We start from the raw sequence: 15,337 nt of genomic DNA, 5'->3' as shown, positions 1-15,337 counted from the left end.
TTTATATGTCAAAATACAACATCTGAAAGAGCTAATAGGCTTAAGTGGAACTCTTTTGTTTGTAAAAGTAATATACTGTTTACCATAAAGCAAATTGTGCTTTGATAAAAAAAATACCTATCTTTCATGGCAAGAACCTTTGAAATTACAGAAGGGTATTGGGAGGTAACAGAGAGAGACCAAAGTTAACTATAAAACTGAAAAAGTAGAACAAGTCCAGAATAATTTTCTTTGACAAATGAACTATTTAATTAATAAGATGAACTTGATACTGGAAGAGTTGTAAATTTTAAAATTAATTAAGGAATTCAGTTATTTTTTCTTCTGGCTCTAGATCAGCAGTAATTCCACTCAAGTTACGGGAGATAACCTGGTTAAAAACAGATTGAAGGGTGGGAGAAAAGGATTCTTAAGGGTGAGCTGGCACTGCTGCAGTCAGTGGCTAAATTCCCATCGATTTACCAGAGTCAAGAATTCACTCTCAGACTCCCACAAGAAGTGACAGAGCAGAACAAGTAGTTCAGATATGTTTTCACAAAACCCCAGTGTAATTTCTTAACAGCTATTGCAAAGCTATTGTGTACAATGCAAGCAGACACTGAAACAATTCACTTTTATTGACAGCCACTCATCGAAACTAAATGTTGATTTCAGAAGTGCAGGTCTTCATACGAGATATGTTTACATGCCCTGTCAGTTAGGAGCAAACCAAGTACTGCTAACCCTTGTGATTGCACAGCAGTCGCAGGAATACTTTGGTGTGTTTTCTAAGGCCTAGCTTCTTGTGTCAGATAATTATGTTAAACAAAAAAACCCCACCTCAAAATGAAAGCTGTCACTAAAAGTAACTAAGTAAGAATAAAATAGAACTCTTCTACTCGTAACTGTGAAGTAGAGCTTGAAAACACAACCATAAAAGCTTGGAAAGCATAACGCAAGTGAGCCTAAAAGTGTTATTTATTTAAAATCCAGTTCCTTCCCATCTTCTGAGAAAAGCTCTTTTTTTCTGAGGACCTGGCTCCTTTTGCCCTCTTGAATTTGGTATTCCTACACAAATGATACCCTTTTAACTAATGAAAAGAGATGGAGAGAAAGGTAGAAGCATTTTGATTAACATATGGACAAAGCCTTCCCTGATTCTTTCAGATATGTGTTTCAATTTTTCAATCCATTTCAATCCATTTGCATTTAAGGAGAAATGATCGGGGGAGAGTATCTATCTCACCCCTCACAACAAGTATTTACCGTCAGGCCAAAGAAATGAACCAGAACTTGAGAAACAGTTTCCTTGAATGAACGTGAAGTGTAAGCACAGGGAAATGAGGACTCTGCGACTGTGCTACAAAACCCACAGGAGCCATCTCTCCTCTCGCCATTCCCACGGCTCTGGGACAAGTATGGACTGCACCAACCTCAGAGCTGTGCTTGATTTACTGCAGGGTTGATACCTGGCTTCACAACCAGAGGTAAAGATAACAGCAGTGTTGAGTGAATGGTCTGGGCACTATTTTAACTGGATAAAATAATAATCATGTAGTGCTAGGAACATTATGCACTTCAGCAGAAGCTTTCAGCAAAGAAGGACAAAGTGCTTGTTAAATATTGAACAAATGAGTCTTTTAACAGTGTGTTGGGGTACAGCAAATATTAGTAGCCCCATTTACAGACGATCAGGCTGAGGCAGGCAGCAAAGACAACACTGAGAATAAAACATATGTACTTCACCTCCCTAACCTTCTTCCCTAACAACCAGATAACAGTGTCCATGTGCCCCCCTTCTGAGCTCATAATATTTAAGGGGGACGCGGAGAACGAGAAAGGAGGCGGCAAAAGCTCCTACACGTCATGAATAGTAACCTTGTTAAACAACCAGCACGAACTGATGAGCAGGACTGACATTATTCTCGCGGTGTTAGAGATACTGTATAGCGTAGGTAGCAAGGCTGGCCCCTTGCCAACATGTATCACAGTGCCAAGCACATTACACTGAGCAAAACAAAAATAAGGAGGGAATCCACTGAAGGAAGCAGACAAAACAGACAACAAATAGCATTCACACAGTTTTGGGTCGGTGCAAATTTGATTCTCTATTTCTGCACGAACTCTTTGAATACTATTAACCCATTTTTCACAAGGAGGTCATTTTTTTTTCTTTGGAAGCTACATACTGTAGTTTCTTCCTCACAATATTCTTTGTCCTTCTAAAAGGATTTACTAGAAGAAGCAGAAGTACCAGACATCTGCACATCCCCCACAATACAGATAAAATTTTCTGCTTAATTAGGCATTGACATGTTTACTATAACCTTTACAGAAGAGTAACTCGTGCTCAGAAATCCTCTTTTTTTTTGTCTGCATTACATACAGATGCAATCTAATGAAAGTGGTAAAGTAACTTATTAGAAAGCGCCATCAAAATTTCACAAAACCACCAGTCAGGTCCATATTAATAATGGTTAAGGGTTCTGGGCAGCTTTGAAAATGCAATACAATACTATATGTGTAAAACCATTTTTGTTTATTTAAATGATTTAAATTGCTGTGGGCATTTTAAGGACAGTGAAGACTTCTGCGTAGGCAATCTAGGGGTACAGGAAATGTATGTGTCCTTCCAACAGTGCTGTTTAGTAAGATTTCACTGTATGTAAAGCTTGATATGAACTGATGTAGCTATTTAACAGAAATAACATTAATTTGAGTGGACTTTGCATTATGTATTTTATAAGCTACATGTAAAGTATGTCTTAAGCCCATACACTTGCATGTTTTAAATGCAGTATCTGCAATAAGTAGTATGAATTTTGCACATCACAGTGATGTCCGTATAATAAATTGTTGAGTGACCTGTTCCCTTCTCACCAGTTCTCCCTCAGGCTTATTCTGACATTCCAAACCTCTGAGCTGCTCATATATACCTGTCTAATAGAAAAAGAATTAAAAAAATCCAAACTCCGTAACCAGGTGAATGCTTCCTCCTTTGCTCAGCTGAGAATTTTTCCCACCAAAATTAAAAAGACCCAAATAGAGATGTAAGTTTGCAGTCCTGAAGAACTGACAGACTGAAACTTTACTATTTTGAAGAACAGACAAAGCCCAGGAACTCAAGAGAAGTGAATGGAAGCAATTTCTGGCTTCCTAAATGGAAATACAATATTTGGTTTTAATTCTGATTGATCTCAATAGAGTGTATCTCAAAATCATGACATCATTGTGGCTAATATTATCATATGGATAATAATCATTAGATAAAGTTCTAAAATGTTTTAACTTATTTTTTTATTTCCCTCTGTACCTTTGTGGTCAGATTCATGATAACTTAAGCAATCTGCTTCTCTAGGACAAGGGATGCAGTAAACAGCTGATATTTACTCTTCAAAGGATAACATTTTCTTTGATATTTCTAGTATATTTCTGCAGAGTAATTAAAAGAAAAAAAAAGGTCCAGTTCCTGCACCTGCAAAAACTCTTTTTTGAAATTATGGGTCTAAAACTCCATCTACACTTATCTTGAAACCTTGACCCTACTGTGCAGGCAACGCTAAGCCGGGCTCCCGGTGATGTTGAACACAGTATCAACTTTCAGTCCCTCATCCCCCCCCACTAACCTGTAACTGACACCACGTTATACATCACTTCTCAACTTGGACTGTAGAGTGTGAATACTTTTTTTTTTTTGAAGTGTGCACTTTTACTGTTAACTTTTCCACCAGTGGATGCTATTTTCATTCAAATTTGCTCTCTTTTTCCACATAAAGAAACATTTCTTAAAATATATATACATGTTACTTTCCAAGACTGGAAAATTTATTTTCTGCCAAGAAAAGGGACAGTGAATCATTGTCCAGAACAACACTGCTAATCCGTGTAAAACCCATGCACCATCTGCACTTTTTCATACATATATTCCAATTTTACTTGAAATAACATCATTAGCAGAGCAATCTCACAGTGCTATAAGGTGATCTTGTTTCCTTCTTGTCTGGCTTCAACTCAAACATCTTTTCGTGTTTGGCAAAAGCTGTTTCTTTCTCTGAAATATTTCATGCAGATAATGGATAATGACCACTTCTCATTCCTTTTTCTCAAAAATGTCTAACTACATTAGCTATCCAAAGACAAATCTTAACCTGGCTCTTTGTAGAAAAGTTCATGGCTGTAGATTCATCCCAGCTTGAAAATCAACTGAAGAGATAAATTGGCAATTGAGGAAAAAAAACCCAAATCTCTACTCTACTGCATAACTCTTATATCAAAGACACTTTGGAATTCCACAGGATTAAAACCAATGGAGCACTCCGGAAATGCGATGGAGTTTTATGTAAAGAACTCTCAAAACAAATGAAATTTGTAATATAAGAGTGAATTATATCATTTCAGAGCTTTTTAGACTATAGTAAAAGTTTCTATATCAGGGAAATAATTTTCTGTTAAGTTCTACAACCTGGAAAGAAAACCCAGAGAAAGGTTTCCATTCTCACCATTTAGGGAATAGAGAATTTCTGAATTATAGGCATAGGAAATGAAAGAACATCTATGTCATCTGGTGTGAATGTCTTGATAGTATAAGATTTTAGTCCTAAAGTCATGTGCTTCAGCATACTGAGGAAGGGTTTAGATATTCTCCAAACCTCAGAAAAAGTTGAATATGCTGCACTGTCTCTTTTCTGGCAGGACAGCTAATTATTTTGGATAAGGGGAAATTATTTACACTTTTTGCTTCTATCGCTTTTTACTACTGCATCGCAATTCATTTTTCAGTTCAGCAGGGAAGTTTCAGTCACAATCCTAGTGATGCAATTTTGTGTCCAACAGAACCTGAAATCTCAAAGAGAAGATTCTTCCTAATATTCCTTTGCCTTTTTTTTTTTTTAATTTTTGCTTCTTAAATAGTTACAGCAGGTGATACAACAGCACAAATTTCTTTTTCTTGCAGACTAGGAAAAGAGAGACCAACCACCATCCGCTACTCGAGGACAGACCAACCTCTATCGCGACGAGCTTGCAAACAACCGCCCATCAGGAGCAAGGAAAGGCAGCTATGAGCCACAACCTCTCCTGTACTGGCTTCTACCACATCTGAATTTTAACACACAAAGGCAATTCCATGGAGCCATAACCATTATTTATATATGAAGCTGAAAAGAAGCAATTTTGGGCTTTCATTTTGCTGAACTCTAATTAGGGCTGTATTATAAAGTTTTCTATTAAATGTCTAATCTCCTGCTGGTTAGGAAAGCAAAACACGCACTAGCTTCAGTGGGGCTTTTAGCAACAGAAGGAGAAAAGATTATGCGTCTTGTACCTTGCATCCTCCACAGCTACGAGTCAAATGAAGATGATACATGCAGTGAACTGGGTTGTGAGCAACCGACAAACTCTAAACAAACTCCATAATAAAACAGAAAAAAAACAAAAGGAGGACTGAAAGAAGAGAGGCGAGCTGATGCATGCCACTGGACTGGGAGTCCAAACCACGGACGGAATTAACACGGAGTTTTTTCTTGAATAATTTTCCTTAAGGACAGGCTTGTTTACACAGTCGGTTATTACACTAATAGAAAAAAGCAACTCCAGTCAGGTGCTAGCTGCTGCTGGCGTGGATTTAGCCACGTTCAGGGCCAGCGCTTCAGGTTCCTCACAGGAGGCCTTACTGCCTAAGCGAGTAATCCACCTTCGGGTAAAAACAGTGATGTCTGCTATTTTCTACAAAGCCCTGAAACTCACCATTTTATTGTTTAACCAATTTTGATATTCTCCAGGCAGTGTTTTTGCCTACTACGCTTCTTAGGAAAGTTATAGGCTGGTGCCATAACCAGCACACACGCTACCGGCCCGCACAGCCATTTTGTGAGCGCACGCGCGCGCGCGCCCTGCCCCGCCGCCTGGCCTAGTTTGTCCCCTGGCGCGGCCCTTACCTCCGCGCGGCGGCGGGGGCGCCGCCGGGCCGCCATTACCGCCCCCCCCCCCCGGCAGTACGCCTCGCCTGTAACGGCGAGTGCGGGTGCGGCGGCGGGTTGTGGAAACGCTGTGGGGGCCTGAACGATTAAAGGAACGCAGTAGTAGCAAATAGGTTTTCCCGTTTAGCCGCTTTAAATGCGTCAGTGTGAAGTGCTTTACTTAAGAAAACATAAGCCCGAAACTTTTGTCTCTTTTTGCCTTTCTTCAGTGTTCTCTTGCCCTGTCTCTCATTGTGGAGAACAGCCCAGAGGCTCTGTAAATGTACAGATGACCACCTTCTAAATCCAAGTTTCAAATTACGTTTTCCTTCTTTCATTATCCGAGGTTCCCCTAAATACCCATCTAAATTTCTTTAAATGATACGAGCTACCAATCGGAATCACACACAAAAAAAATCTATATAAATTGGAATTGTAATGAGCCTTACCAGTGCATCACTAGCACTTTGGTTCATTTGATATGAACTTTGTTTTTTTAAAGTACCACATGGTAAGGCTTTGAAACTTCAGTTTGTAAAAAAAACCTGTAACAGCCTTTACAGCCTTTGAAGTCACTACTGATATAACTCTGAACAGATCCATTCAAGTTCAACTAACATCAGACAAATGTTTAGTGTATCAGAGGAAGCCACAAAAGCAAGGATTTCATCAATATTTCACAACAGCCTCAGGGAAACTGTAGATTGCAATGCTGTAGGGCAGCTAATGGAATTACACACAAGGGTTTTGTACATTTAAAATAAGCAGCTACTAAAAAAATTACCCTTCAGTTTGATAGAAACTGTATAAAACTGCAGATGGGAAACAATTAAATAGCTACCAACATTTATCCATGTCAGCCTGATAGGTCATTTAATAACAGGTATTTCTTTCTTTCTTTCTTTTTCTCTTTTTTTCCTTGTAGGGCAATAATAAAGATTAACATTTATGAAAAGTAGCATAAAATATAGTACAGCCAAATGAATAATTAAAGATGCTTCTGAAGAATTTGTTTGCTATTGTATGGCCGTGAAGACTGCTCTCCAGTAATGAAATACATTTATATTAAATACAATTATAAATAGAAAAAAGCTTAGGATTATGTTAATGGACACTTGCTTTTTATCCTAAAAAAAGAGAGGACGTTGAATCATTTCTATTGACTCCATGGCTTATCTCATGGACAGCATTTCTTTACAACGTCTTCCCGTTGAAATGAGTTGGGCCCTGGCTTTGCATATATACAGGGGTAAACTCGAGGATGGACAAATTAGATGTAATAAACTTATGTAAGATCAGCACTTCTTCTGAAAGACTCTTGATCAGAGTGAAGAATTCTGCATATGAAAGCACGATATTTATTCTAAAAATAGCTCCATATAATCATATTCCTTTTCATTACTATATTCAACATGTAAAAATCTTTAAGTACTGGCCCTTCACACAGTTGGTTTTGAGTGTTTAGGTATGATCTGCTACTGTGGGAAATTATTATTTCTGATAATAAATAGTGCTTGTTCAGTGCACTGAATAGCATTATGTGAGAGGCAAATTATTTGATTATTAGATTATTATTTTTAAAAGCTGTTTATTTCTTGGCCTCTCCAATTCAAAACAGACCAGCTTGGCTAGGTGTGATGGAGAACCCAGTTTAATGCAGAAGAATTTAGGCTGCAATTCAAGAAAGCTCTTAAACATGTGTTAAGTTTGTCCCAACAGGGTAGGAGTTGATAGGCTTCCTGCCATGAAGAGAGGTTATGGAACAATGTTGCTTCATTACCATAATTAATTAATAATTGTTATTAATATGTATACAATTGTAGCCTGATTTCAGTAATATAACTAGAGATTAAATGAAACAGCCTTGCTAGAAAACCTGACAGAGGAAGGGGCTAAGAGATAGACTCAAATGTTACAACTCCGGAATCCACCACGGATTTCCAAGGTGGCCTCTGGCAAGTCACTGAGGGTCAGTTCAAAGCTCAGATGTTTTTACTGATAAGAGCAGCCCTTTTCATTCCAAAAGCCCAGCTTCCCTACCTGTTGGACTGCAAAATGCTATATACTCTGTGTGTTTTGCAAGAGCACACTGGGAAGTCCACAACACTTTTACAGTGAGCTGAAAATCTGAAGAGCTACTGAGTACTAAGCTTTATGATTTGATGGTAGGTACAGGCGAAGTTAACAGTATTTCTTACATGTATTTATTAAAGCTTAGAATTCATGCACAGCTGAGGATGCTGAATAAAATGTAAGCTCCTTACAATAACTTGTTGACTAGAACCTAATATTACAGCCTACTTTAAAAAATATTAATATGGTTTTAAAAGTACACTATTATTATACCATTTGTCTAAAGAGCAGTGGGCCCTTTGATTTTCCCTTTGGATACACAGCCATACTGCAGCTCCAGTGAAATCTGCTTTAAGCCACACTTGCCAGTAATATTCATAAATCTGTGCTGGTTACTCATAGCTGGTTAAACCATGCTTGCAACATCATTTGTCTCTTAACGTCTCTTTAGATAAGGCACATAAGTAGAAAGGGGGGGTATAACAAAATATAGCTTCCTTGTCTTTTTGTTTTGTTTTGGTGTTGCATTCCAGGCAATAAAAAACTGCAAATGATTTTCAGGTGTGGATTTTTACTTGCTGGGATTTCAGTGTGAAAGGGATACTAGTGAAGAATACACAGATCATCAAGTGTTTTATTTCCCTCTTTATTTTCCTTTTAGGAACACACTGTTGCAAATGCTGCTCCAAATGAATAGTCTGTTTCTTTTGTGACAAATATTATGGCCAACAGAGGCTGACTTTTGACCATCAGACATCCCTGCACTTATAGCCATATAACCATCAAAGCACTAAGCCAGCATGAAGGTCATTACCCCAGCCAGCATCTTACTTTGACTAACTTCTCGGATATGTAAGCAATAAGCAGTTGCAAGAGATTGATATGATACTTTGTGAGTAATTTGGATGAACTATAACACTAACCCAGTAAAGTATTATAATTTTAAATGTGTCCAGAAAATAATTGAAATTCTGGTTTAGCTTCATCATAATGCACAGTGCTGGGTATATTTAACAGCTGACTAGTTTAGCATGAATATTGCTTTACAAATGAGGTCATATTGTTTTTAAGAAACAATATTGCTATCAAACATGTTTAGGAGGAAAAGCAAGAGATTATGAGTACACTTTTAACCTTTCTGTCTCTTTCTATATCTGTTTACTATGGTGATTTAGGTACTCAGTGTTGTTTGAAGGCAAACATAGAAGGTTCTGGCATTTAAAAGAGATCCAATAATGAGCAACTGGCAGTCAGATTCTTTCTTATTATTACTCTGTCATAAAATCTCTGTTCTACATCACTCCATCTTTGCAACACCAGTCAGAGATGAGAAAGGTCAAAACATCTCCTTCAGACATGCCGTCTACTCATGCACAGTGCCATTTCCAGTTGCACACAGCAGCCAGAATTCAGCCTGTGCTGGGGAAAAGAGCGGAGTCCGTAGGTAACAAAGTTCATCAGAGGGATGGCTTTCCTCCTCCTGGCATTGACGCGACCAGGTTAAACAGGGAACATCTACTCATTTTAGCCCACGTTTCTTTTTTATCCCTTACCCTTGTGTCAGAAGGAGGGATACCTAAACAAGTCTCCCAACAGAATATTTACAAGTCACAGTATATATGCATCCACATACATAATGTTGAGACAGCTCTGTCAGGGAAAGGTGGCACACAGAGAGCCTGATCCTGCTTTTCATGTCTCACTACAGACAACAGGGAGACGGAGGCAGCAGCCACGATAAGCACCAACCTGTGTCCCACTGAAATCCATTTTAACGCTGCTGTTACCTTCTAAGGTCCAGCCTGAGACTGTCCCTCCTTCTCTGAGAGAGGCATGATCACAGGCATGCTGGTGCCGACTGTGGTAGCACAAACTTGCAACCATTTTCATCTGAAGTTCTGGGCGAATCAGGCCCTATTACTCCCTTAATAGACTGGGCAAATATACTGCTTTATTATTATTATTATTAATGTGTTAATGTATTAATGTACTAGCCACAACACTAATACTAAAATCTTTTACAAACACAGAATGAAAATTATTCTTTCCTGCAAAAGCTTCCAGTTCTGATACCCTTCAGTGCTGTCCTTTCTCTTTCCGCTCACTTTGGGATGCTCCTCAACAGTCTCCTTGCAGACATGAAGGCCTGTTAATAGTGAGAATACTAATAATCGGCAGTAGTAAGTTTTACTGTTGCTTTCACCCTGCAAGAAACTTGGGCAAAACAAATCAATCCATGCCAAAAGGAAAAGCTTCCAACTGGTATGGAAAGTTAAAATATCTTCCAAGTATTCAGAGTATTAAATTAATAGAATTTTAAAAGTAAAAAATGAAAAATTATTGAAATACAAATATTAAGCTGTGTTCTTTTAAATGATGTCTCAAATGCTCCAGGGGAGGACTCAGATCCAGGGTCAGTACATAGATCATTTACAGATCATAATCACAGTCTCAGTGTTGCATTCCTGCTCTGTCCTGAGTGATAACTGAAATTTATCATATGGGACAACATGTAACAAAACAAAAAAAGCAGCAACAACAAGAGGCTGCAGCTGCACAGGATCAGCTTTTCCTGAATCTCAGCAAGAAATAACAAGTATGAATTATGGTAAAAAAAAATCCAATAATCAAAAAGGTCGTTTAATGACAGAAACAACTTCTTCAGCACAAGTATCATGGTGTAATGACTGCTGAGATGGGGGACCTCACTGGGTACAAAAAAGCTATATATTATATCTATCATAACTGGATTTAAGGCCTGCAGGAATCCACAAAGCAGTCTGGTAGATCAAAAATCCAGACTCTAAAATCCCCGAAGGGCTGAAAGAGTGGATTAACTGTCTCTACTATCCAACCCTATAACAGAAGAAAAAAACTTAATATACTTCTCTGCATTCTTTTCTTTTTTTCTGGAGCCTCACTCAAACATGGAAAGAGAAGCAACAGAGGGCATCTGACCTCTACCAAATTACTCATAATACTGAGTTTCTGAAAAATGAATCTAGCTATTGCTGCAGCAGGCAAGCCAAAATATATAAAAATAAAAATTTTAAAGTATTAAAAAATATTTATTGCTGTTTCTAGTGATCACAAGCATAAGTGCAGACAAGAGATTGGAATACACACAAAGAGCAAAACATCTCCATTTTTTGTTTTAATTCCCACCTCTTCCATTTCTTTGCCTTCCAGGCACCAACATGCAACGGCGATGCCACATTTCAAGCTTTACACTTCTGGAGAGGAGCAAATGTACCTGGGATGTTTATTAAGGCATCATTATATGTCTGTGTGGCATCATTTATTTTCTGTGGAAGAGACCATGCCAGGTCAAGATCAACAGTTTGAACAGACAATTCATCAGGTGGGAGCAGGTGGCAAGGGCGGTATAAGAAATCACTTGAAAAGGAGTACAAAACTGAAATGGATGGAAGTGTAAAAGTAATAAGAAAGTGATCAGTGAAACTACGAACAACAGAAGATAAATCAAATGAAACAAGTGCAGAGCAGAAATCAGACCAAGAGGGTTTCTGTAAATGTGAACAGGGCTTCAGCCTTCAACCAACAAGTATAATGTTTTGCCCCGAAATCCTTTTCAGGATCAGGAGAATGAACTGAACAGGATTATATCTGGGGATTCAGAAAGAATCTGTAAGAAAAAACAGCCTAAATTCTTGAAGTCCTGGTGGAAATGGATGCAGAGAGCATTTAGAAAATGAAGTATTACGACAGCTTTTGCACGTTACATTTACATGCACTTTCAAACTGTGTTTATGTTGTGACAGTATGTTGCAGGGTCTGTGTTTATGTTTAGCGTGAGACCCCCGAAGCAGTGACTGAAATCAGACAGAAATGAAGAATGGAACACGCACAATTCTAAAGATAGCAGAAGTGGAGAAATGTGGAACAATGGAGCTCTAACTCTTTAATAAAAGGAGCAACTCATCTCACCCATTAACTTGACTACTTGAACAGAAGCACACAAAACAATTTTTATCCAAGATTGAACTTCACACCAGTAAAATCCGTTCACTATCAATATTCAAATTATTCATGACAAAAAGTCCTGTGTGCCTTATCTAACACAGATTTTGGAGTAGGTACTGATAATGTGAAATTAAAACTTCTAAAAATGTTTCTGATATCAGTGGGAGTTATATGAATATAAAACTGCCCAGCTTTTTGATAATACATAATGAGATACTGGGTACAGACACTGTGTCCTAGTTGATTTGCGAAGCAGAGAAAGTCCTTTGAGATTTTTTGGGTAAAGTTGATTTGGAGCTATAAAATTGAAACACTTATTACAGACCACAGGCCAGCAACACTTCATTACAGACTGTCTAAACACTTTCACTTTATTCACTAGATTCAAATACAAACAACAACTCCCTTTTAAAGCGTTTCTGGCTGTTTTTCTTTCTCTTTCTACCAGAAGTAACATCTAAAAAAAATATGTATTTTGAATATGTTTATCAAGCTATGCTAAAATTCAAATGAAGGCAAAGCACATCCTAGACCTGCACAATGTTTGTCTTGAACAACTACCAATTTGCCTTGTCTACACGGGCTAATTACTGTATAAATCTACCAAAGCATAGCTGGAATTTGACTAGTCTGTATTGAAAGATGCGGGGGGAATTTTTCGGTACGTGCCGTACTGCTAGTTCATTGCTCCTTCTGCGCGCTCAGTTCCCTTATACTGGTGAGAATCTTTCACGCAGACAAAGAGAGGAAAACATTTTTAAAACAGGAAGATTCAGAAAGACTGAAACTGCTTTTAAATTATTATTTTAGAATTCACTACCTTTGAATATGCTGCCCCTTAGAAACAAGAGTCTTTAAACATTCTCTGGGAGAAGAACCAGCCAAACCAGCCATCTTTGCTGTTCTTTCAAAGAAATTTAGCTTAAACAAGCTAGATCTCTTGGCAACTCACTTACTTACTGTACTACTTCCTAGTGCCTCTGGTCCATGAGTGTAGCCCAGAGGCAGCATTAATGTTCCCAGACAACTCAGCGGTGCCTGACGTCAGCAGGCCTCTTCCAGGTGCTTTGTTCATACAGAAAAGTCTTCCAACAACCTACACTGAGAAAAACCAGCTAGCCTGTACTGGAGCTATCAATAGCCACGAGTTAACAGACATCACCACGGCCACTTTCCAGTAGAGCTGTGAGACCGGAGGAGTAGCAAACCAGGATGATGCAGAAAGGCAGGCTGGACTTCTCCTGGAAGTGGTCACCTCCGTTGGAACCAGCTATTGGGATCTATCAAGCTTCAAGAGTTGATGAGATAAGGCTGACTCTAACCTGGAGCGTACTTTGACCATACTTTGGTTTCACTGCTAATAATTTTTCAGGTGTTAATTGCATAGGAACTTTTCCATATGCAATAGGAAAAATAATATGCTAAATTTAGAAATTTAGAAATATGTGCTAAATTTCTTACTGCTGAAATTCTTTTGAAGTAAATAGAATTAGGCAGAAGAAAAATTGGCTCAGTGGTTTGGGTTTTTTTTCTCTATAAAGAAAGTCTCCTGGTTGCTAGTGTTTTTTCTTTTTGTCCAGTGGATGTGTGTGTGTGTGTGTGTGTGCGTGTGCATGTATAAAAATATATATTTATGTATGTATATATTCAGTTTTGCTGCCAGTAGCAGTGGAAGTAGGAAGTGTCTACATCCTAAACTCTTTAACAACATGTTAAAAATAGTGGCAAGTTTTTTAAAATTAATTCGTGTAGCTATTATAGCAAAGCCCTCATGTTCCTGGCAAGTAGCACATTCAGACTCTGTATGCCCCCAGCATTTCCTCAGAAGACACCTGATTCCTTTTGTTTTATCTGGTAACTTTGGCTACTTGTTAGTGGAGCCTCTGAACCAAACTTCTGAGGCCAGTTACACGCTGTGGAAAAGCAATCTAATTCCAGCAAAGAATCCTTTAGGACTTACTCCATTTCACAGGAAGCAAACTGTCACCCATTACTTTGGGAATTAAAATGTATTTCCACTTTTCCTCCTTTGTTATCATTAACCTAAAAAGAAGGATCAGATGTTTTCCCATATTAGTTCCCAATCTGTTTGTCCCTGCGTGATTGAGAGGCAACCTCTCATACAAACTTCATCCTCCTGTCTAGTCCTTTCCACCAAAATTTAGGTTCTCCAACCAATATCTCCTGCCAAAAAGTGGTTTCACTGCTACCTGTTCTCTCTTCCTCTATGAGTAGCCACACTTTTTGCTTTTGTTCCTTGACACTGGTAAAAATGCTTGTGTTAGAGGAAGCAGAATTAAAGGTCAAAAATTCAAGTGTTTTTCTGTTCCACCCTGTATAAATCTATCGCTATCAAAGAGAAGCAATCATGCCTGCAAATGCACTTTATGGGGCTGAGAAGATCTGTTTCTCAACTTAAACTATGTAACATTTAAATATCAAAAACTTTGTTTTCTAATGAGGGGAGTATTGAGGGGGGAGAAATGAATTATATGCTTGATGTATACTGAAGGCTGGGAAAATTAAGGCCATTTCCCATGGTGAGAATGCAGTGATTTCAGTTTGTGAGAGTAAATTAAGCCTTTGGGAGAATTTGTCTTCCATTAAATTGAACAGCTAAACAGGCACAGAAGATTTTAATGTCACCACCAACAAACCCCAAAGGTTACAAAAAGAAAAAGAAACAGTTTTCTTGTTTGGAAGTTCTGTCTCTCTACCTAGGAAAAATGCAAACTGTAAATGTATGTTGAGAAACAAAGACTCTTAAAGATCATAATTCCATTCCTATACCATATGCTATTAATGTCTGTCAACACTGTTTAGCCAGCAACTGCTGACAGAACCATATTTGCTATCTAAATACATCATAAATAAATCAGTAATGAACTGCTTTAGTAAACCTTCTGCACTGATTGGAAATACAGATCGAGTAAACAAACTCTGGGGATAGCATTTTGCAGCTAGAAGTATATACAACTGTTTAATGTCAATGACAAAGTCACTCACACCTCTCTTTCTGGCAAGACATGAGGCGGGTGAAAGAAAATCAGAAGGATGGCAAAAGTGTTTAATCAATTGTAGCAAATGTACCTGTCAGCATTCATCATATTATTTTTCCTTTTTTTTTTTTTTTTTTTTCACATTCGGCTTTTACTTTATGCAAATCTCAGAAAAGGGACTTTCAGCAGGTAGAGTTACAAAATACGCTTGTAACAAAATCAAAACACTGCACTCAGTCATGGTCTCAATACCAGGAAGATGGTTGTCAAAACCTTGCTGAGGTTCATGAGCTTTTCAAGCAAATAATAAGACCTGTAATGAGTAAACACAGGCTGCATTGACTT

General features: G+C 38.1%; 1 protein-coding gene across 7 annotated transcripts in view; it reads right to left on the bottom strand.

Moving 5' to 3' along the window:
• Positions 1-15,337, bottom strand: part of TSHZ2 (teashirt zinc finger homeobox 2) — a 233,676-nt gene that overhangs the window by 94,406 nt on the left and 123,933 nt on the right. The gene's annotated exons all lie outside the window — the stretch shown is intronic.

Source organism: Apteryx mantelli, chromosome 18 (genome assembly GCF_036417845.1).
Source record: "Apteryx mantelli isolate bAptMan1 chromosome 18, bAptMan1.hap1, whole genome shotgun sequence".
Lineage (NCBI taxonomy): Eukaryota > Metazoa > Chordata > Aves > Apterygiformes > Apterygidae > Apteryx > Apteryx mantelli.
Note: the sequence above shows the minus strand (reverse complement) of the source record. Positions and strands in the feature narration are given on the sequence as shown.